The following is a 25,290-nucleotide window of genomic DNA, read 5'->3' as shown; positions in this document are numbered from 1 at the left end:
GCTGAGTGCTTGTAAGTCTCATCTTTTTACCAAACAGCAAAGAGGCCAGTTTCATCACAATGCCAGTCTGTACTCTGAATACTGCTGCTTAACCCAGGATCTTTGACAGCAAAAACCTAGAGGCATTGTCCATTATCATCTCTTTCCGAGGTTGTTTTAAATAAACAGAGGTGAACAGTAAACCATTCTCTGTGAAACAGGGTCAGTGGTTCGCAGTAAAACTCATAAATGATCGACAGCCCTGATTGGATATTTATGATTGCTGTGCTTGGATCTTTGCTGCCACTTTTCTAGCCGTTTCATAGATTATCTCTGTGATATAATTATTCCCATTTTACAGAGGAAGAAATTAAGGGGGAAAAGTAACTTGCCCAGACTACTCAGAAAGTTTCGGTCTTGAGTAGAAATCAGGGCTCCCCATGCAGAGCACTGAGTGCCACTTCTCACAGAGACTGTAGTGAATGCTGAAGAGCTTTTAATTTGACCCTGAACATCTTGATCTCACTCAAATTTCACAGAAACAAGGGTAATTATTAAGAGTTTATCTCTATGTATGATTCTCCCATTTACCGACCCTGGAATGGTGAATTGAATCCTGCATATTGCCAAGAACCAACTGCCAGAGTTATCACTGTACTCGAGAAAATATGGAGTGAGGATGAGAAATGCCAAATGCTGATCGTTTGGACCCGGATGAGATAGAGCTGTCCCTTCTCTCAAGTGTTTTCAAGAAGAGAAATTGCTTCAGGAGAAAACTCATGGGAACTAAGTCAGGAGCCTTGCCTTATTTATTCAGTGTAAAGAAGTGAAGATCCAGAATGTCTGGGTGGTTGCATTTACCTGATATTTAGAAATTTATCCCAATTGAATCCTAAATAATTTTTGGAATACACATCTCTAACGTGTCTAATTGTTGAAATCTTTACAAATGGGTGGCATCTTAGAGAGAAAGCCAGGCTTCTGTACAAACTGTGCTAGATTTTCTTGATAGATAAACTTCTGTACTTTAAAGAACTACTGTACCTTAAGTCATTTGATCCATTAAAGGAAGAGAGTAAGACAATTGTTCCACGTAAGCTCATGGACTGTTTTGCAGTCTGCTATTGTATTTTAGTACCCGGATGGAACAATTTCCTCTCTTTCTATTAGGAGTGCAGAAAATCTGATTACAGGATGGAGAGAAGGAAGAAATAGGAAATCAAAAAGATTAATAGAGATAAGGGAGCCAAAGGGTCAATGGTTGAAATATGCAGCAGGAACTTAGCAATGAGAATTGGAGACATGAAGAGAACAGAAGTAGGTGCACCTACTTTTAAGAGTAATGCAGAGGTTCTTCAAATATATCCAGGTCGAGAAAGATAAAACCTGCAAAATGATTACAGATTAAAGGAGACTAAAGACACGGGACACTAAGTGCTGTATACATGATGCTGGACTGGATTCTGTATGGTAGGCAAAAATACTGTAAAGGATACTAACGGGACAATTAAAAATTGGAATATGGGTAGTAGATTAGATAAAAGTTTAATATTAATGTTAATTTTCCTGAACTTGATAACTGTATTATGATTATATAGGATATATTCTTCTTACACCCTGAAATAGTTAGGCTTAAAAAGGCATAATGCCTCCAACTTGCTTTCAAATACTTTAGGAAATAAATAGGGATAGGTATAAATCAATAAATAAAATTATTCTCTCTCTCTCTCTCTCTGTGTATGTATGTGTATGTATTTTTTTCTCTGCATATAAACATATAAATACATACATACATGTAGAGAGAGGAAAGACACAGAGAGAATGATAAACCAAACAGGACAAAATATAAACAATCAGTGAATCTGGATAAGGGTCTATATGAGTTCCTTATACTATTTTTTGCAACTTTTATATAATTTTGAAATTATAACAAAGTAAAAGTTTAGAGAAACTTAACACAGAGTAGAGGAACTAACCAATTTCTTAAACACACAGCCTATTGTATGCTTAAACACTCCTGAATACCTTGACATCAAAGATTTCATCCACCCGTTAACAGGATACATAGTGAAGAGAAACAGGAAAGCAAAGACTCTAGTGTATGCTCTCGAAGTTTCCTGTTGACTTTCAACAGCAATCGCGTGCCCTGTCATCACTTGAAGTTACCATTTCTATATCTTAAAAATCTTAAGATTCAAACAAAAATCCTTTGTTCCCAGTCCTAAGCAGCTTGACTCAAGGTATTGACAGCTGCTGAGGACCACAACACAAACGCCAAGGAGGAAGCAAGCCTAGTGCTCTCCAGATGGCTCTATGTACCCCCACTGCTAAAGAGCCAGGGAGGTCCAGTGTTTTAGCCATCTATAGAAATTCTCATTCCTTAGTGGCACTGTAAGGCCTGATACTTGATGATTTCTCCTAGCAGTTTTGAGGGATTCTCCCAAGCCCTTAGGGACATGATGCTTAATTACCTTTCAGAAAGCGAGTAATAGTATTTTGTGATCATGGACAGATTACACACACAGGCACAGATACACATCGTCTCTGTGTTCTGAGGTTGCATGACTCACCGTATTCTATTCAGATAGGTAGCGTATTATGTTTGGCTGGGACACAAAACAGGTAGCTGAACTAGTTGCACGAGCATGTGGCCTTTGTCCATAGCCCAGAGGAGATCACCTGTTGGGCCCTCAGTGGAATTTTCACTCCCTGTCCAAGTCAAAAGCATAATTGAAAAAAGATGTTGTTGGTCTCCAGGTGTTTCTTTTGAGTTGGCCAACTTCCGCCTTCTATTGTGTTTCCCAGGGATGGGAGGTTTGAAATTGAGTGGTAGTTGGTGAGATTATTGCAAAGACAGCTGAGTAGGAAATGACACCCAACCAGTCAGACTGGAGATCTCTTTCTGAGGACATACAGATGTTCTCATTTCTCTTTTAAAAGAGTTGCTCCTTTTACAGAAGTCTCATGTCCTCATGAGTTAGAGTCAGGCTGGCTATAACTGATATGCCTACAACCTGCCCTGCCTTCCCACCCTCTCCAGGCTAATCCATACCTACTGGTGCCTTCCAAACTCTTTTACAATGTACATCTGGCAAGTCCTTACAGGTGAACTTCACTTCATTCTGTCTGCTCTCTTTATATCCCCTTAATACTTAAACATAAGTGGATTTTCCTCACAAAACATGTATTCTTAAAAAGTTGGGTGTAAATGTAATTTTCAAAACCTCAATATGTATTAGTCAGGTCTTGGTTTCAAACAATAAAAATACATTCTGACTTAGTTAAGCAAGAAAGGAAATTACAGAAGTATATATAATTTAGAGGCCACAATCAATAGAAAGGCTGGACAACAAAAGTTTGGGGGGAAAAGGCCAGAACCAAGGAAGTTAGAACCATGGAAACCCATGAAGCAATCCAGGTGAAGAATCTGTGTAAAACATCTCCACAGATACCTCCACCACGGCTACAGCTGGACACCACTACACTAGACAACAGCAACTACGGCCCCTGGGAATACTTTCTAAACTCTTTTTGGGTCTTTGCACCTCCCCTTCAAAATTCAGGGTCCCCATGGGGGATCCAGTGGCTGGGCCTCAGTCAGATGTTTCAACCCTTGAAATCTGCACCCTGACCAGAAGGGGTCTAGATTCTGAGGAACAAAAACAAATGCCAACACATTAAAAAACTTAAAGAGAACTAAAATTGAGAAATTCTATTTCTGATTCATTTGCAAATTGAAAATAATCTTACTTTTAAACAATTGCCTCTTTGATTGAACTTTCTCATAAACTCATATTTTTGACACCCCAGATTTATTCACTCAGTTCCTCCCCCACCAATTTTTATAATATCTTTTATTCCCTTTTGAGTTCACTTGAAAATAGGAAGAGTTTTTTGGTCTTAGCTTACTAAAATATTTGTGAACTTTCTTCCACTTAGCATCATGTCAACGGGCTAAAGAGCAAGAATAAACGTATCTAATTAGAAACTAAGTTAATTGATCTCTTCCTTTGCATTTTCCTGGCAGAGCGTACAGGATTATCAGGTTTTCCTATGCATCTCCTCCTCAGTCTAGTAGAGGTGGAAGCTGAAACTGTGGGCTGGTCCTTCTCCTGTAATTAAAGCTTAGGTCTTTATTAATTAAAGGTTAATTAGAGTAGTCTTGAGGAGAAATGAAAAACTAATGTGTTCCATTTGAACCATTACTGAATATCTCTTTCACATACACAGAGATGAGGCTTCAAAATACCTTAGTCAGTTTTTAGTGTTAGTTTTCAAGTTACTAAATGAAGGCAAAGATTTTAGGATATTTCCTTTCCAATTATCTGCCCTCCTTAGGGAGGCATCATACAACCCAGGTACGTCTCCCCTGGGATCTGGAACACGCTTATAGAGTCAAAAAGAATGAACATATATTGAGTGCCTACAGCAGTCCAAGTTTTGTCATAGGTATTTCATGTGTATTATTGCATCTCATCCTTATAATTATGCAAAGAAAGTAATAGTATGCTCTCTCTTCAGATGAGTACACTTAAGCTAAAATAACTGTTACCCAAAGTCACAGAGTGGTAAATGAGAAAGTCAGGGTTCAAACACATGCTCCCAGAAACCTTACTCTTTTCACTAACACCATAATGCCTTGGAAATGTACTTTATGTAGTCAGGTGTTATACTGTATCTGGTCTCAGGCATTTTTTCTACAACTTGGAGCTTCTATAAAATACAGCATTTTTTTCCTTTACTAAAATGGCTAGTGTGGCCTGACAGATTTGGAAGCCAGAACAATTGTCACAAATGCCAATTCAGGCCAATTGCTAAAGTGATCACATTTCTTGCTTTCATTCACAAGGCATGTTGTTTTACTTCCCTTAGATATAGCCGGATATGCTATTCAAGCCCTGAAAAAAGAGAATTAGGTCATGCCTTCCAAATGCCACATCCTATTTGAAATTCAAGGTGGAGTGGGTAATGTTTTCACTTTTTTTTCTGATTAGAAAAATACACCCATGATAAAACTAATTTAGAAAAGATAACGAAATATAAGAGTAAATTAAGTTATCCATAATTGATGGGATGGTTTTGATTTGGCAGATATATCTAAATACAAGAAAATCATGACTTTAGTTCTACACAAACATTTTCAGTACAGAATCAAACTCAGATTCTTTTGGGCTGTCTCTTCAAGCCAACCAAGGCAAGAGATTAGATGTGAGAGCTCATGAGAGCCCCATATCAGACACCTAATATTCACTTCACAACTGTTTGATTAATTACTCTCATGTAATTTGATCCCTGGCAAAAGAGGCAAGATGACAGTTTTCATGATGAAAGGCTGATATGAATCAAGCAGTGTTGGCAAGTAGTTATCTTTTCTGCAGCTGAAGAGGATGCCAGCGGAAGCCAGCCCATTCTCAAAATTATTGCCAGGCCTCCCCCACATTTTTAAGAGATGTGTGACTGAGATGGATTCATTCATCCACTCAACAAAGCATTTATTGAATGCCTAGTATATACCAGGGCCTGGCAAGTCTTCTGGGTGCTGGGGATTAAGCAGTGAGCAAGCCTGACAGTACCCTGCAGTCTTAAAAGAAAACAAACGAGAAATGTTCTTAAAAGACCAACATCCTTGTATCTGAAATTCCCATGAACTTCAAAGTCTTTTTGCCCCTTTATGCCAGGGATAGAGGAACAAACCACCACACCATCATTTGCTGAAAGGTAGTGTCCAGTGAAATATTGTGTTGAGATAAGGAAGCAAGTTCAAATCAGAGTGGTATTTAAGTAAAAAGAGGCTCCAGGTTGGATGGCGGTTTAAACCCCCGATGCAAGGTAATGGGTTGGTTGGTTTCTTTTTCCCTCTCACCCACTTATGGACTTGGATCTAAAAGATGCCATATCCAACTGAAGAGGAATATCAGAAAGTGTAGTTATTTCTTCCAACAGTCTTGGAGAACACTGTCGCTTTTCCTCAGAGATTTTCTTGATGTCTTTTATATATGTGGGTGTCCTTAGGCATGTTTTAAGCTGATTTCTGGGTGTAGCAGGTTTCTCCCATCTTTGTCCAATGCAACACACCCAAATTACCACATAGAGTTCCTGGCTTCAAAATGTTGGATTTTTTTTTAAGAAAGATTTTTTTGGCCTTCCAATACTTCAAAGTTAAGGGACTCAATGCCTTGTTTTATTTTTTCATGACTGCCCAACATGGACAAGTTACAAAACTTTAATATGGGAAAATAGCCTCACCAAGTCACTCCGGCATATGTTCATAAATTATTTATCTCCCTACCTATTAAGTTGCTATTTATTTGTTTCAGAGATTGTTTGCATCTCTCTTGGGCCCTCCTTCTGTTTCCTGTTTGTGATCAGAGGCTGCAGGGTGGGACTTGATGCTCAGGTATGAAGACACTTGGTGACTGAGAATGTTGAAAGATACTGTGAGTTTTTGTCTGGTGTATACTTCCTCCAGCAGATCTTTCTGGTTGCTAACAAGGGACATGGAGAATTTTCTCTTTCATCGTCTCTTTCCTAGTTCCTCTCCCACACTTGTAGAATGACTGATTAGTCATTGTTCATTGGGGGGAATTTGTACGAAAGGAGGATGAAAGAAATGCAACCTCCTCCTTGCAATATATAATCCACTAATTTGAGAAACAAAGAGAAAGAAAAAGATGCAACAAAATAACCTAGTTTCCAGTTCTAACACTGCTATACTAGATCAGTGATCCTCAATGTTTTTGCATATGAAGACCATTTTTTCATTTAAAAATCAGTCAAGAACACACACTCCCTTCCCCGATGCACAGTTGTGGCTGTACTTTCAATGTGTGTTATTTAGGAAAATATACAATCAGATGCTACTACTAGGTATGAAGAAACATTTAAATGAATTTCTATTTTAACTAATCATAAAAACATCTATATACATTTGAAAAATAACAATGCGTATATGAGGAAGAGATTTTCAAGCCATAGGCATGATTGGTACACCAATGGATTCATAGATTCCTGATAATAGCACTAGGGTTTTCATAGATTTGGATCAACCCATAAGATGAAAAGTTTAGAACAGGGGAAGAAACACTATACGCCACTTGATTTGGACAGAACCAAGGTAGGCATCTGGGGACCTCAGGTTTGACTGTGTCTGTGCCAGGTAGCTACGTGAACTTGGGAATGTTGCTTAATCTCTTTGGAGTGCATCTTCTTTATCTATAAAGTGGTGATGATAAGGTAATGTTAATGTGTTTTTCAAATCAGATGAAAGCTATGAAGGGAAGGTGGCTCGATTACTAGAACCAAAGTTAGTTTTTCCCTTCCTGTTCCTTGCAACCCTGGCACTACAGCACATCGTAGCCAATGTGTACTTGCCTCTAAGGCTAGAAGTGAGAGACATGTCCAAAAGACTCAAGCCGTATGGGTAGTGACATTTACCCACCACTGGCTGTGCTGAATTTACACTGATGACCTATTCATGAAAGACTTGGTGACTGTTTTCCAAACTACAAAGTCATTTTCTAAACAGAAGTTCTGCTAATCCCTCAAGTCTCCTGATATGATGTGTAATGTTGCTCTCTTAAGAACTGGCCTTTCTATTTATTGTAATTCATACAAAGATTTGCAAAGAGTACAAATTCACGACCGAAATGAACTAAGGAAGTACCACGCTTGTAGCTAAAATTTTAGCATTTCGAGTCCGTAAATAGCGCCCCTTGTGTAATCCATTATTCTCAGCAAGGATCCGTGGGCTCAAGTCTATTTATTTTAACTTAGTTTTTCTCCTGTCATCTGGTAAGGTTTAGCCATAACTGTAGCAGCTGCAGTCTAAATTACCATGCTGCTCGGAATAGGCTCAGCTTGTACTGCTCTATGATGACTATGTCTTCTTCCTCATAGTGAGCTTAAGAGTGTGGTTCCCATGCTAAGCGTACATTCATATCCCAGGAAGAGTGAGCAAGGCGGTGCAGGGACAGGTAGCACCCCACAGAGCACTGCTCTGTGTGCTGCGGCTACTCAGCCCTTACCCCAAGGGCAGCCAAAACATCCAGATCAAAGGAGCTCAGAAAGAACGAAAGCACAACTCTAATTCAATACAGGAAAATTGCCATGACTGTAGTGCTTAGTTCATTCTTCCAAGAAAACAACAACAAAAGAAGGAGAAAAAAGATGAAAAAAAACCCCAAAAAACCCTAAGATCAGGCTCTGGCACCAGGAATAAGTCTGCCAAGGCAGAAGGCATACCAACTGGGGAAGGAGGCTCGTTTTCCTAGATTAATCAGAGTGCTTTGAGTCTGCTTTTATTTCCAAATGTACTACTGCCAAGGTACAACATAAGCCACTTAATTCCTTCCCACAAACTGGAATTATTAGCTGCTATACAAGCTTAACAATTTTAATAAAACCCCAGGAAAACTGAAATCCATTTAGGTGGAAGAGTTACACCAGGAGATAGGTAATCAGAGGCTGGGATTTTTAACCTCATTAAAAGCCTAATATAAATCCATCCCAGGGTGTTAATGAAAAGCAGTTACCCCAGTGGTTTTGTGTTGATACCTGTCCAATAATTTGGTTGACAAATCCATTTTGTGATGGACAGAAGGGCAAGGTATATCCACCAACGCTAGAGCTGAGAATGATGATGGCCAAAGGTCCACTACAGAATGACCACAGATACAAAAGATCATTCCACTGTAGAAACTTCCTTTTCAGTCTGGTTTTGGGCAATAACAGGTCTAAAACCAAGCAAAAAAAGGTAGAAACATTTTATTTGAAGGCTTTTGATCCAAAATATCTCCCCACAGTGGCTGATACTCAGCACCCTTTCCCCACATCCATTAGTCACTTCCCAGAATTAAGTTTCTAGGAGGCACATGTTACAATGCCAATACGGTTACCTGGGAGGATGACACATGAGCACCTGTGATCACATCAGTTTACCAGGTTGCTTGGTGAAAGCTCAAGGCTCTTGGCCTAAAGTAAGAGGAGTAGAGCCAGCAGCCTCCGCAAGAACAAGGCTGTTTCCAAGGTGGAAAGCACTGCTCCCTGGGACAGGGATTCCTGTGGGGAGTGTGCCAGGAGGAGCCCCTCCCACCCAAAGGAAGTGGGAGGGGTGGGGAACAGCATCCAGGCAGAGGCCACAGAGGGGGCACAGAGGACTCCAGGCAGGCTCAGGAATGGGCTTCCCTGGAATGAGCATGCAACAATTGAGGCCACAGTTTTGTTCTAAGCCAGGACTCCTGTAAGTCTTGAATTGCCACCTGACATGGTTTTCATCGTGACATTAATAAGTTTGTTTGGAAGCACCACCAACACAGACCCAAATAGTTCATTTAAAAATAACAATCTTAACCAAAAAGATAATAGTGCACAGATTAAATCTTCCTTTAATATGATGTTTTAGACCAAGAGAAATGTATTTATAATCACATAGTAAAGCTCCTCTGAATTTACCTGGTTCTAGTCATTTCTAAAGCTGTATTTTCTATATACTATGCATCTCTGTATACTATGCACACTGGTAAAATTGAAAGATATAACTTGGAGAAAAAAGTGAGGGTCTTTAGTTTTAAACTGGAAAGCTGCACAATTTGTTTCTAGTTTCACATTTGTCTACCTCTCGTTCAATGTTGTAGAGTAAAATTAAATTAGGAAAATTTACTATGTTTGCTGGAGTTTTTTTCTATCTGTATTTAATCTGTTTTCATAGCTATTTACATTTCCTACCCCACTGGTGTAAATATGTTTCTTTTTATACAATTTCTAAATGGAGAAAAGTTGAAACAGGGAGTTGAAGTTCATTTTCACAATTTCTACGTGAACAAATCCATCAGTATTAGATGAGATGCCTTTCTTCACTAGCAAGGGTGCTCTGCGTCAGAGCTGCATTGTCTTCTGTTCTGAAAGGACTGTGTGGTCTCCGTCAGCTCCTCTTCCTGTGAGAGATTACAGGCATTGTGTGTCTTGAGCGAAAAGCAAATATCTACAATGACATCTCGTTGTGAATTCCTAGTCTTACTAGGGCAGAGAAAGGGTATGTGGAGAAGACAGATTCTTGAGGGTTTTCTCTATACATGTTAATTGGAAGAAAGGGAAGTTGGGATGAGAGAAAGAGGGAACTTGAAGGAGCTAAGGCCGCTGCTGACACCTCATGCTCAGAATTTCCAGGCTAGGCCCTGCACAGGTGAGACACAATAAGGCTTAAAAATAAGGTGCAATAAAGCTCATTGCTCAGTCCTTCTACTTGACCAGCCCTTGCCCAAGGCTCCTGATACAAAAGTATCATCCTTAGAGCTAAAATCATCCCATTTTCTGGTAACCTGAAAAATGAACCAATTTCACTACCCAACAGAGCATTCAATTGTTATAAGCCTTTCTATTAATTTGCATAAAACAGTACAAACCTTTCCCTGAATTCATTAGTCATGTTATTTTTAAAGGACTCTATTCTTTAAAAAGATCAGTGCCTTTTGATTGCATCAGAAAATAGGAAGGTGCAAAACGTTACAGAACAATGAGATTATTTCCAGTGGCTCTAAGAAAAGAGTTAGTTCTTCAGAAGCCAACTGAAGTCTTTAGTGTGGGGTGTAGAAGTGCCGTCTGATCCAAACTCCCACTCAATAGAGTGAAAGAATCTTCTACACGATGTCCACAACAGATGACTAGTTTCCACTTTAATATTTTCAGTGTACAACATATACAACCCTTATGTTTGAAGAATGGCTCCCTTCTGTTTTTCAACATACATTGTCTCCCTCTCTGTATTTTCATTCATCTGAGAGTTTCACGCTCCTACTCAAAACACTGATAACCCACTAGTGGCTTCAGGATAAATACAAATGGGTGAGCATGGCACTCTCAGAACCTTGCCATCTACATCTCATTTTTTCACTCAAATCTTATGTTTCCCTACTTCAACTATTTAGTCAACAAATATATTGAACCTCTATATATGTTGGGCACTGTAGTAAATGCTGCCACCACAAGGAGGAAAAAACACAGTCTCTCGAACTGTAAGAACCTCATAGGAGCTCTTTCCAAGTGTCCTGAGTGCTGGCAACACCAGCCTGTTAACTGTTTCTCAAAGACGTCATCTATTCTCACAGTGCTGTAGACTGTTCTCCTTTCCTGCAATGCCCTTTCCTCTTTACCGCTGCCAAAAGAAATTCTACTTCTCAACATTACCTCCTATGGGAATCCTTCTCCAACATCAAGGTCAGAATGGAGGACTCCCTTATCTGTACTCCCATAGCACTTAGCTTCTAGAAGGTAAGGACCAGGACCGTATCCCTCTGTTCACTAATATACCTCCTTTCCTAGCATAGGGCCTGGTGTCAAGTCAATGCTACACGATCATTTGCTGAATGATTGATTGTGATGAAGGAATGAGTAAACACATTTCCATGGTGGTACTTGCCAGAGTCTAATTTGTGTTACCATAGAATATGTGTGTATCTTCCCCATCAGAACGTAAGCTCCTTGTCCACAGGGACATGCTCTGCTCCTTTGTGTCCTTCATCCCTCGCGCAATGAGTACCCAAGTGATGGATTTGAACTAATTCAATCAGTAAATATTACCCAATGACTAATACACATGCAAGACACTGTTAGGCGCACATGTGTCTTCTACAACACTGAGGACTTACTCTAAAAGAGTTTATAATCTAATAGGAAGAATAAGACACTCACAAGTATAATAATTAATATGCCAAACTGGCTTTTATTATCTTGCACGTTAATTTTCTGATGAGTCATTAGAAGAGCATCGGTAACTTTCCCAAGGTCACACGCATATTAAGTTGCAGAAGCTGGGTTTGAACTCAGCCCATACACTTAACCATGTAGGCTGTCTTTTTGGCAAAAGAAACACACCTCACCTTAGGTAACAGCCTCCTGATATTTAAAGAAGAAGTCACTGCTTTGGGGATTTGGAGCTATGTCTAGTTGCTAATTTTTCCAACTATATTAGGACACTTAACGTTAATATCTTCTGTATGAATAGCCTTGAGGATACTGCAACAGATTCTTAGAAAAGGGGACATCTAAATATACCAATGGAGGAAATCTAGCTAACATAAGCAAAGACAGAAATTTATTAGAAGGATAATGAATAACTCTGAGAATTAAAAGGGAAGCTGAAAAACCAGATCTCTGAATCAACAGGAACCAGGATAGTTCTTTGGCTCCGGGGAGCAGACACTAAAGGTGTTTTTCTGTTGGCCAGGGAGAATCAAAACATTTTGTTTGATTATGTCAGCAAGGCTGAATCCAATGGGGGTGGGGCTGTTCTCTGAACCTCAATGCATGTTCTATTACCAGGAAAAAAAAAAGATGACATAGGACAGGGATGCAACAGATGCCCATTCCGGTAAATGTAGACACATGAGCCTAAAGCTGTAAGAGTTATCAAATTTGTAGAATAAAGTTGCTTAGAAATTCCTAGAATCCTGATTTTAATGTCCACAAATTAACACGTGGTAGATCCACAGTAGGATGCTGGCCCTATACTAGTTGAAGGAGGATCCGATAGTGTGTCTAGTTACTAGCAACCCTACCACGTGTCACTTCACTTAATCATCGCATCATGGCTGCCTGGCTGAGGGATCTCCTATAGACCGTCCATTCCATCCTCTGAAGGCAGGATGGCTGCCAAAAGAAGGGAAGAGAGCGAGGAAGGTTCTGTAAACTCACACAAAGTCACTGTGTTCTTGTCACCCTCCCACCCACCCTTCTTGTTAAAGTACTATCACCAACCCCTCCATTTTATACACCACCTTCCCGTCTTTCTCCCCCAGATTATTTTCCCTTCTGATCCAGAAATGATCATGCATGTGACAGCTAAATGGCTTCATTCTTTTGCATATACAAAGTCCCAAATTTAGCCTCTCTTCAAAAACCCTTTCAAGCAAACCAGGTTGGGGGAGAGTAGATGAAAAAGGATGGGCTCTAAGACCGGAGGGATCAGGGGAGCAGGGTCTTCACTGGCAGTTCTGAAGCTGGAGCAGGGCAGCTGATGTGAGGACAAAACTCCCTCAAATGAGCAGCCCAATTCATAAAGTGGCTCACAGATGGGTTTTAATAACAAGGCTGAGCCATCTGGTAACTTCCTGTGTTAGCTAATTATTCATGTTTTAGCTAATTTAAAAGCTTGGTACTAAGTTTTTAAAATGATTGCTTAAATTTTTTTGCCACTCTCCCTCTATATTTTGGTTTCTTGGGGTAAATCCCTGCCCCAGTTACTTTTCTGGGGGAAGCCTGGCTTGCCTACTATTCTTAGCAGAAAAGTCTCTAAGAAAACCTCAAAAATGCTTCCATTAGCACTCTGATTCTCTAAGTTTTTCTATCAAAATACACTACCATAAACAGCAGAGTTAATTAAGTGTATACCCCAGGGGTCTAGTGTTGTAGTCCAAAGCAGCTCTCACTAGCAATCTTGTACTATACTTCAAAATTTCACACCAAACTTGCTTTCCCCCTCATTATTTTGGTGTCTTATTGGAATATTTTAAAAAGTGGTTCAATTATCATTGAGTAAACTTGAATCTCCAGGAAGAGATATCAAATGCCTTACGAATTTTACACCCTTCAGAACACTGCCACATGGCAAAAGCAGATTAAGGGAAATGAGTTTAGGAATTCAAGGAATAACAGAAGAAAGAGGCCCTAGTCAGGTGATGACGGTGGAAACAAAAATCAGATAAGTGAATCCCTGAAGAAATAAGGAAGGTAGTTTCTAGGAAGCAGCCTAGAATCCAAAACATCACTAGGAGATTATATCAATCCGAGGCCTTGGCCCCTAAGGTGTAGTCAGCCTTGCTCTTCACTCCATACACCTTGACTTTCATCTGTTCTCAGCCCCAGGCCCTGAGAGTCACCACCTCAGGCCACTCTTTTCCCAGCCCAGAAAAAAAGGAGATAAAGAGAATATGTGATCCAGATACTCCAAACTGTAACTGAATTCTTTGGAGAAGCATGACTTTCCAGAGCTTGACTCATCTTGATTCAAATCCCAGCTCTCCCCTGCAAAATCTGTGTCATCTGGGGCAAAATTACTTCAATTTCCTCCATGATAAAGGTATAATATTTATCTCATTAGGACTCTGCTAAAGATTAATTGAAGCTAATCACACATTTGCTTTTAAAATGATAAATGACTTAAAAATATATGAAAGGTATTGTACAAAGATATGCAAAGAAAACGAAGCTTCTTTATTTCCTCTGCCTAGTCTAATATCCCAGATGAGTTCCCACCCTGCTGGGGATGGGGTGGAACGAAGAAAAACGACTAGAACACATGTTCAAGGGACAGTAACTTTGTGCGTTCTAGGGGTCTTGCTTGGATCTGTGTCCAGCTCCGGCTTCCACGGCTCTCCATTGCAGAACTTCTGGGCGCGTCCCTGGAAGTACCAGGTTGGATGGAGCCTGCCGAGCCTGAGGTCTGAACTCTCAGCTCAGCTGGCCCTGCAGGAGGACCAGTGGTGGCTGCCTTCCCTTGCGGCAGGCCACTCAGCATGGTTGTCTCCTTGCCGGCGCTCAAAATAAGTGGCATGAAACAGCCTCCCTTCCTCTGGCTTTGCCTTCAATTCATCTAAATGCCCCCGGGCTTTAACATCCTAGTCTAACAGCTTGCCTCCCTCCTGTCTGTCTCTCCTGCCCTGCACCCAGCCCTACCTGCAGCAGGATGGTGTCTCCTGCGGTACTCTGAGCTCGCTCCAGCCCTGGCTTATCGTACCTTCAAGGTCTCACTCTTTGTAGAAGTGTGGCTATGTGATGAGTGGTTCAGAAATTTAAAAACGCTTCTTCTCAGGATAAATTCTAAATTTCAAGGCCATAGTCTCAAAAATTCTATTCCAGTTGTCAGAAGCTGAATACAGACTCTTCGCATTGCTGCGGCAACAATCCTAACCCCCCGATTCAAATGGATACCTCTGGCAAATTGGAGAGAAATAGAAACGAGAAAAGCACGCTGATAGACTTAAAAATATATCTTATCCTCCTGACACTATTTCTTTTTCCATCAAGGCAGTGTTTTCCTTGGTTAGGAGTTTCATAGCGCTATACTATCAATACCATACTTTGTGCGATGGGAGTTAAACAGGGTTTTATGGGCTGGCCTCGGGGTGTAACCATCATAAATAACATTATTTCTATGGGAAAATTTCTTGAAAGTCTCTAATAACTGACTTTCAAATGAATTTTTGGAATGTATCTGGTTTGTAAGTTGAGAATGGACAATATTCCATTTTAATACCAAAAACTTCCCCAAGTTACAAAAAGTGAAACCTAAGCAGGATGATGATCTTGGACTAGAAAAATTAATATTTCTAGTTTCTCTGTTTTTATAACTCACTTCCTTAGCTTTTTAGCACAAATATAATAGATCAGAGAGGCCAAATCTGAACTATAAACTCAAGGCTGTGGTGAATTAAATGTATTTGCTTTGTTCTGCAGATGTTAAACACAATTCCCACAAAATTTGAAAGGTGGAGTTAATTCTGACTTAGACGAATCTAATGAGCATCTGTTTTGATTTTTCCAACCATTGATCTGATTTTCTTTTAACTTGATACTGGTTGGTTTACACAAGTCCGTGTGATAATTGCAAATAGCCAAAGGTGAAATCATTCCAGAACCCCCAAAACAGCTTTCTTTTCTTAAAATGTCAAATGATTCTTTAAAGACATTTAACAATTTTGTGTGAGTGCAAAGTAAGTGATGCATAAATACATTTACATTTTATTTCTATAAATGTATCTACACACAAATACATGACTAAATAGAAATTGGGAAAGTTGTGTATTGCTTTCTGTGAAGGGAAGAAGTTTCTTTAACAAGAACGTAGAAGATCATGAAACTCCACGTTATGAACCAAATCGTGACCCTCACAAAATTCACGTGATGTTGCCTCCGAATGTGACGGTAATTAGAGACAAGAGGCTTTGAAGAGGTGATTAAGTTAAAATGAAGTTTTTGGTATTAAAATGAAATCATTAGAGTGAGCCCTAATCCAGTATGACGGATGTCCCTACACGAAAAAGAAATTTGGACACAGATACTTGTACAGAAGGGAGAACGTGTGAACATGCAGGGAGAAGGCGGGTATCTACAAGCTGAGGACAAATGCCTCAAGAGAAAACAACCCCATCAATACCTTAATCTTGGACTTCTAGCTCCCGAATTGTGAGAAAATAAATTTCTGATGTTTAAGCCACCCAGTCTGTGGTACTTGGCTATGGCAGCCCTAACAAACGAATATACTCTATAACCTAAAATTATGTCTAGAGGTATAAAATATAATTTAGGTTATTTGATGGAATAGCCATTTTGTACTGTATTGACAGATCATGGGCTTTTTACTTAGGTTATATGGTGATATTTGGGGGTTCTGCAATTGCTTAATTTGAATTTTACTTTAAATTATATTTTAAATATTTTAACCTATAATAAAAATAATCAAATATATTAGGTATCAAAATTTGACCCTTGCAGACCTTCATTCCATAACTTGTGTTAATGTCATCACTGTGTAGTTCTCAGAACAAAGCTTCTCCTCATATCACTGTGCATGTATCTTAATTACCTGCAAATATTATCAGAAATGCTGCAGCTGCCACATAGCACAGGGAGATCAGCTCGGTGCTTTGTGACCACCAAGGGGGTGGGATAGGGAGGATGGGAGGGAAGGAGATGCAAGAGGGAGGAGATACAGGGATGTATGTATATGTATAGCTGATTCACTTTGTTATAAAGCAGAAACTAACACACCATTGTAAAGCAATTATACTCCAATAAAGATGTTAAAAAAAAATAAAGTGAATATCAATAAAATCAAGATTCCTTTAAAAGGAAAAAAAAGAAATGCTGCAGCTTTGTACTAGTCATTTTTTCTTAATGCAGTTCTGAATAAAATGTCTAAGTTTGGTAGTAATTTTTTAACTCTATCCCATTAAATACAAATTAGTAAACTCACCAAAAAAAAAAAAAAAGACATATTCTTATAAGAAAACTTGAAAAGCAGTAGGAAGAAAGAGTCTTTCTCACCCCATAATTATATTTGTGATTTCTCTATAGTTTCTTGTTCTATAATTATTTTTACATTATTAGAGTATTGAGACAGGCATATCTTGATAATTAAAAATAAATATATAATTTCTGAGAGTAAAGTTGATATGTAATATGCTTATTGTGAAACATGTCAAAAATTCAGAAAATAATAGAGAATAAAAATCACCCAGAATCACCGACCACAAACACACACACAAAATGCAGTCCTGCATATGTCTGCTTACATACAATTGTGAGTGCAGTACTTTTGTACAGAGAGACCAGTACCCAGGTATGCCATGCTCAAATAAATGGCAAGTAAGGCTCCGGCACACCCATTCATTGTATGCCCTTGTCAGGGTGTATATAATAATGAATTGTATAAAAAGAAGTGACTACCATGAGTACTACGTTGAGTCATGGTGACATAATGAGAGAGTTTTGACACATATTATAAGCTTTCTATATGACTTATGTATGCATCATAAGAAAAGCAAGCAGCTGATAGATATTATTAGCTGTTCAATTTTGAAACAAAAACGTCACATGAATCCTCTTCCAAACGTTTGCATCAGTTTAATTAAAGAGAATCCTCAGATTACAATCAGAATTGTTTTAAAAAACTAACACTACTTGCAACTCAGGATCTCCTCAACACAGAAGATAACTGGATACTGATGCAAGTTTGTGGCAATAATCTATAAGCCTCCATTTCAATTTTTTTTTGAGGGGGGGGTTGTTTGTTGTTTATTTGTTTTAGGATCATCAAATATTTTTCTTTTTTTTAAATTGAAGTATAGTTGATTTACAATGTTGTGTTAGTTTCAGGTGTACAGTGAAGTGATTCAGTTTTATATATATATAGTTTTTTATATATATGGAGTATATGTTTTGGTTTTTAATGTGTAGTCCCTTTACTATCCTTAACTGACTTTATAGTAAGGAAACATTATCAATGTAAACGTATAAAATAATTATACACTGATTGAACTCATGAATGGTTTCACCCTTCATTTCAATGTAAGATTTCATTTGAAAAAATACGTGAAAACCACTGACATGGGGGAATAATTGAAGAAACGAGGATCTTTGGTCTGGAAAAGAAAAAGTTAAAGGGACACATTTATGCTGCCTTCATATATCTTAACCAGAAGTAGTTTATGTTGGTTGCTTCAGAAAGCAGGAGATAGAATTCATAACATTGCAGATGGACAAATCTCAACACAGTATTTGCCACACTATTGCCACAATTAGTTCTTTCTAAAAACAAAGTGTTACCTCTGGAACTCCCGATGACCGGGCATGGAAGATATTCAGGCAAAGTGTGTGTCTTTAGGGATCTCTGTACAAGGAACTCCTCTTTTGGAAAAGGAAAGATTAACTCCAATTCAGAGTTCCGAATCCAAGGCGGAAGAGCACTCTGAGAAGTAAGCAAGCATTTTGGCCCTCTTCTTTCAGGGATTTGGGAGAAAACCCTGGAATTTTCTGCGCGCTTAATCACGTAAACCAGGAGATTAAAGTCACGTAGAGCCAGAATGCTCTGCTGTACCCAGCAGAGCTCTATAGCATGGGGCAACTTTAGAAAAGCTCCCTCCTTGTGTGGAGATAAAGTGGTGCTTGGAAATGCTAAGCTTTAGGAATTGGGGTTTGTAAGGTAGGAAAAACAAGAGAAGGGATTCAAACAAAATTACACCCTGAAGAGAGAAAATAGTAATTTTGCGTTACTTACATAAGAACATTTTACATGTTCAGGTTTATGCAACTAAAAAGAGAAGCAGGGAAGCCTGTCAATGAGGATGCTCCCAAGGTCACCCTAATATCAATGGCTTATTTCAGCTCTTGAATATTTACTTTGGGAAAAAGTCGAGGCACGCCCATTGCAAACTGACTTACTCTTGAACTCACCCAAGAGAGGTGAAATAACGTGAGAGTCAGCAGTGCACCCTCTGAAACCCAACTTCCTGGGTGCAGTTCTTGGCCATACCAAGAGTGAGACCTATTTGTCCTGATTTGCCAGAGACTTTTCTGATTTTAACACTGAAATTTCCATTTTTTGAGAGCACCCTCAGCCCTGGGAAAACCAGGACATTTGGTCACCCTAGATTGACAACTTGCCAGCTGGGAAAACGTGCAAAAGTTACCTAAATTCTGTGGGGCAATAAAGTGCCTACTTCAACAATGCTATGAAGATAATGTGAGTAGTAAATATAAAGCACAGTATGTTGATCAGTGTCTGCATGGTCACTCAGTAATCATGAGGGATTTTTATTTTCTGTGATCAAGCTCTGCTCAGCCAGAAATGTGACCTTAGACATATTCGATCTATGTCCGTGCCTATTTGCAACCACTTAAAACAAGTTCCTCCCTGTTTACATCAGGGTCCTACCAATAGCTGAATTACTAGCCATACAAAAAAATGGAGTTATCCATTTTGATATTAATCTATGGATCAATCATTTAAATCCAAAGATTTAATTCTGCATATAAACTGCACATACATTCTTCAAGCCCACAGCCCTTCAGGAAATTCATGCAAGTGCTTTCTCTGTAGAGGATACAATGGGTCTTAGAATTACCTAAAACAGTCCTGAGTGGGTTGTTGGAAAAATGGGGAAAAGAGACCAGAGACAGAACAGATTAATCAGCCAGTGAATCAGAGTAATGATACAGATCTATGCAAATGCTGACAGCAATGACGCACTAAGGAAAGGGTTTGAGTGCGATGCTTGTTGTCATCATTTATATAACTTTCTGATGTTCAACATGAAAAAAAAGATTAAAAATGTAAAGTATATCCCCAAATGATCACATGAACATGTAATTCACCAGAAAAGACTCTTTGTTCCTAAAAATATTTGAAGAAAATAGGCAGATACAGCTATAAACAAAAAAGAGTATAAATTGTTAAGTAGTACTGAGCAAGGACTTCCCTTTACTGAAAAGTGCCCTAATCATATTTAGGGTGAAAGATTGAAAGTGGGAGAGACCACATGTCCCAGAATCATCAAGAGCATCTCATCTACTTTGAAGTGACAGCACCAGATCCACTGCCATCATGCATTATTTCTACCTTAACAGAAGTGAACTGGATGATCTTTGAGCATCCTTCCAGAAAAAGGGGGAGGGGGGCAGGGAGGAGTTTGCTGATGCAGAGCTAAGTTAATAAGAATCACTAAAATGAAGCAGTTTAAGAAAGGTCAGTGAAGAGCCAAATGTGTGTGGACAGGATCGCACAGAGCACATTCGCTGGAGGACTGGATCCCGCCTTCTGCCTTGTAAGCAGCTGGTGTGGCCGTGAGGAGCAGGGCTGTCATGCCCCCAAGCCTCCCTCTCACTGTCAGTCCTTCTGGGGACAGGAAGTTTGCAAGTTGCTGGACTTTTAAAGTATTTTTTCTGGAGCTTATCCAGAGGTAACAGACCACATGAATTTTGTTCATTCATGAAATGGTTAACAATTCACCCTAGAGACTGTTTTAGACAAAATAAAGCCTTAGTCAACTGGAGCCTAACTTGCTACAACCTTTAACATTTTTCCTTTTCATTTGCTTTGATGAGAAATGAAGTGAATCACAAGAAAGTACTTTGATATGGGAGATTAATCTTTTTAGCCAACCAATCCCAAGGTGTAACCAGGTATTAGTAAAGGTCTCATCTGGCTCATCTTGTCTATCTTTTATATGTATGGTCAGATAAAAAGTACGAATTTAGGCTCAGATCAATGATCCTTAAGCGAAGAGTGGTGTGGGATATTCAGGATGATTGCTACTAAAAGGTTTTTATTTCGTTTGCAATCAAAAATAATACTAACCTTTCAGAATCTGAAGGTACTCCCAAGGCTGTCCACGTTTGGATAACAAACCATTTATTCACCATACTACATCATCTATCACAGTGACTTTCAAACAATTTTAGCAGCAGTATCTTTTTTTAAAACCAAACCTTACACAGAATTCTGATACACAGACAGGGTGACCAGCCATCCCACTTTGACCCGGACAACTGAGGAGTTTTAGGATGAAGGACATTCAGTGCTAAAACTGGGGCAGTCCCAGGCAAACCGAGACAGTGGTCACCCTACTGTAAAATAACAAAAGCTCTGTTTTGCCAGCATAAATGTTTTTTAATAAATACAAATTCATAACATTCATTTATCATTAAGCCAGTTGATTAAAAAATAAGGCCATTTCAATGACCCCAAAAAAGAAAAGATAATATTGAGAGTGAGAGTTGCATGCTTACATGAGCCTCAGAACCCAGTTTATTTCTGAGCTTGTTTTGGTTCCTCAGTACAGGGGAAATTCTGATTCGGATAAGTAAAGAGTTGTGAATGATAGTTTGTTGTTACTGGTATTACAGTAGGCCTCCTGATAAGCTCAGGCTTCTTTCTAACGGATGCAGAAGCTTATAAGAAGAAAAGCAGAGTGTGTTTGTTTTCATGTCAGATCACTAACTATATCTAACACGTTGTTTTATGACAAACACAAAAGTCAGATCAGAAGCATCTAAAACACGTGAAGGGCATAAACTCTCCATCATACCATGTGGATTACCATGTGACCTGTCAGAGGTCCTCCTCCAGTTACTCATCTCCCGCGTCAGACACTGAAGCGCCTGGACCTTGCTGACCTTCTTGTCATTTAATTGAGGTTCTGGTATATGTGCTACCACAGTGCAGTATGCTGGACAGTACCACACGGGGCCCATGTGCAGACCTGGATTTTAAGAAACACCAGCATTCTTCATCAATATTAATACAGTCATGAGATCTAGCAGGAGAAACGTTGTCCCAATGACTCCACAGAAAAAAGTTAAACAAGCAGCACAAATTGAAAGATTGTCATCGGAGCTACATGTGGACATGTCGCTTATTTTTGTTTGCATGTTATTTTTAATAATCAAACATATACTTTAGCATGATATTCAAATTATGTATTTGCAGAACTGGATTCCAGAAAGCACAACAGTTACCATGATAGGGAACGTGTCTTTATAGAGAGTTTACTGTGTGCTAAACTCTCAATACTAACTCATTTACTCCTCCCAGCAGCCGGCTGAGGTAGCCTGCATCCCTGCTTACTAAAACTGAGGCCCTGGGATAAGAGATTTGTGGAAGGTCGCAGAGCTGTGGGCTACAGCCAGACTTGAGCTCGGGAGGGCTGGTTCCGGAGTCTGTGTTCTTAGCCACCAAATTTTATACTACCAATCACCTCAGTTTTAAAAGACTGCTCCAATATATTATATAGACCCAGGAAACGTGCTCCTGAAAAAGTAAGGGATTAGGCCAAGCCATGCAGTTTGTAAAGTATAAAAGGTCTGGAACCTGCTTCCCTGAGGCCCCCTTCTGAATTTTCTCTGCCACACTTTGGCCTCCTGCAGAGACTCTAGGCCTGACCCAAGTCATACTCATAACAGATTACTGTGATACCTGATTCATGCCACTAGTTCAGGAAGACTTTCCTGGTTAGAGACATATCACTTTATGACCATTTGCTCTGCAGGACACATGGCTGCACGCTACACAGCCTCGATGGGCAGTTACAGTGGGAGCGAACAAGGTCCTGGTTCTATTATGAAGAATAAAGGCAGCCCCTTTCCTTGTACAGATTATCCCAGCTATAAAGGATCTAAGGATCTGTTTACAATTACACAAATATTGCCTGTTTTGTTCCTGGCAGGCTGCTTTAAAACATCATAAGCAAGCCTCAAAAGCCCAGAGGGTGGCCCCATTCCTCTTTGAGCATTAAACAACTCTGTTCACTTCTAGGGAGCTAGAGCGAATCCTCTTTTCATCGATAGCTTCAGAGAAAGAATGACTATCAATTTGGTGCCATGTCACTGGGTTACCTGTCATACATACCAAACAAAGCAGACTAATGGAAAATCATAGCCATTTTAGCATATGCCTGCCATTCCCTACTTAATGTGTTACTAAAATTTGATTATAAAGTGGTTACTTTAATTTCTAATATCTTCCAAAGAAACAAACATTACAAATAGTGGTGAGATTCCCAGACTATCTCCTTTCTCAAACGTATTTGATCCCCACATGGCTGAAATACTCTATATCTGCAATCCAAAAGAGAAAATGATATGGTAGCATATATTGCCTTCAAAATGTTAGATGTGTATTTAAACCTCAACCTTATAGATATACTTTAAAAAGGTAAGTACACATAGGCATTTCGGGACATTTGTAACGAAACAATATTGAGAACGTAGTTAAGTAACTGGTCCTAGTTATCCTTAATTCTGGTGCCTGAGGAAAAACGGATCTTATAAGAGAAGACAAGATTGCAGGTGGCAATAATAATGCTGAAAGGAACTCCAGGGCACTTTCAAGGGCTTAAGACTAGAGGGTCTTTATCAAATTTTACTTTAGAACAGAGGCACTCCTTTTCCTTCCTGTCAGAGGTGCGACACTAATGACAGTCATTTACTGCCTTACTCTGCTTTCTTCTAGTGCATTTCCTCCCTCGCTGTGTCTCAAGTCCCCACAGACACCCAGTGAGGTCACCTGCTGACCCAGAGTCACTCAGGTTGGTGTGGCCTCACCCGACTCAGCTGGAGGCTGGCTGACCAGGACGGCTGGTCCTCCCACTCAGGGTCCTGTTCCAGCCACAGACACAGGGCGGCCTTGGCACCAGCTGGCCCCTCCTCCAGCTCACCCCTTAGGTTATATCCACAGCCAGTGAACGGGAACAGACCACCTTTAGATTCGCAGCATAAGGAGGGGGGTAATAAAGAACCCAGGCTCGATGAAAAGCAACTATCCTTGTTCCACGGAGGAAAAATATGAGAAAATGTGGGCTCTGCATGACAATTTCATAGATAGGAGAATGAGGGACAGATTCTAATGTCCATGGCTAGGACCCAGAGCAAATCCTCGGATTCAGGTGCTCAGTTTGACAATCGTTCTGTTAACGTGGCTTCCTCTGGGAACCTGCCCTGCCTTCTGCAACAGGGAAGGGGCCTTCTCAAGCTCTCACAGAGCACCTAATCAGAGCTCCCATCATGCCGTCTCATAGGTAGCCCCCAACCTGCTCACCTTCATTCCTCACTGGACGCTAGAATGTGCTGGTTAGAAGCGTGAACTTTGGACCCAGAATTATCTGAATTCTGGTCTTCCCTTTTCTAGCTCTGTGCCCTTGGGCTAGTTCCTTAACCTGTCTAAATCTCAGTTGCTTTATTTATAGAATGAGGGTACTTCTACAACTTACTTTATAGATCGATTATTACTAACAAACACATATTACTGTAATTATTGAAGTTCCTTGAGGAAAGGTGTCCTGCCTTTTTACTGGTGTATCACCAGCCCCTCTCATGTTGTCCAGCCCAGAGGGTGTTCAATAAATGTTAATTAATGGAATCAATGAACAATGCTCAGCTACAGAATGAAAGAAAGGGCCAGATACGGAACAATGGTTTTCCACCAGGCAGCTGGTGCTAAGAATGAAGTTGCCCCAGAGGTTTTTCAGAGCTTGGTGCTTCTTCTGAGTTTAAGGATTATAATTGGTCTCAGCTATTTCAAGTGTTGAAGGGCATCCTTGCCCTGTGAAGTGCTGCTTCACAAACAGGCCACCATCTGCCACAAAGATAAAAAAGTTTGGCACTGAATTTGCTGTGGTTGTCAGTATCGACATGCCTGATATTTAGAACACTTACTTTTTCATGGAGCTGATTTGGGAGCAAAGAAAGCTTCTGGGAATACTGCCCTACATAGCTGCCCTTTACAACCAGAACAGCTGTGCCACAGTTTTTACTGTTCTGGGGCTGAGAATAAATAGGGAATTAAAGAATCCTAACAGCCAGGTTCCATTTCAGAGCCCTCCCAGGATGCTATTCCAGGGCTGTGCATACCCCAGTCTGCACCGAGCTTTCCAACTTTCTTTTCATTTTAGTTCTTAATGTGGCATGTCAGTTTAAGGTTTTTAAAGTTACTGTAATGGATATACTTCTCAATCCACAACCTCGATGAGCAAGGAAAATGTTTCATTTAGTTTTTTTCCTATAACAACTTCATTTCTATTTTGAGTTCCTATTTCCTAGGGGCTGCAGAGATTTAATTATTTGTTCAGCTGGAACTCACTTTTCTCAATGGTTTTATGGGAGATCCAAGGGTTCATAGGCTATCAAGCTGGTGTGGGGTCTGGGGATGGACCCGGTTCTCTATGTGCTCTGTCTTTGCTGAGTAATCTATGGCCCTTCAAGCACTGATCCTCTGGCTCAGCCCTGAGACAGCCCTAGCTCCCGTCTCCAGGCCACTTCAGGTGC

Source organism: Balaenoptera borealis (assembly GCF_965194805.1).
Source record: "Balaenoptera borealis genome assembly, chromosome: 13".
In the NCBI taxonomy this organism is placed as follows: domain Eukaryota; kingdom Metazoa; phylum Chordata; class Mammalia; order Artiodactyla; family Balaenopteridae; genus Balaenoptera; species Balaenoptera borealis.
Note: the sequence above shows the minus strand (reverse complement) of the source record.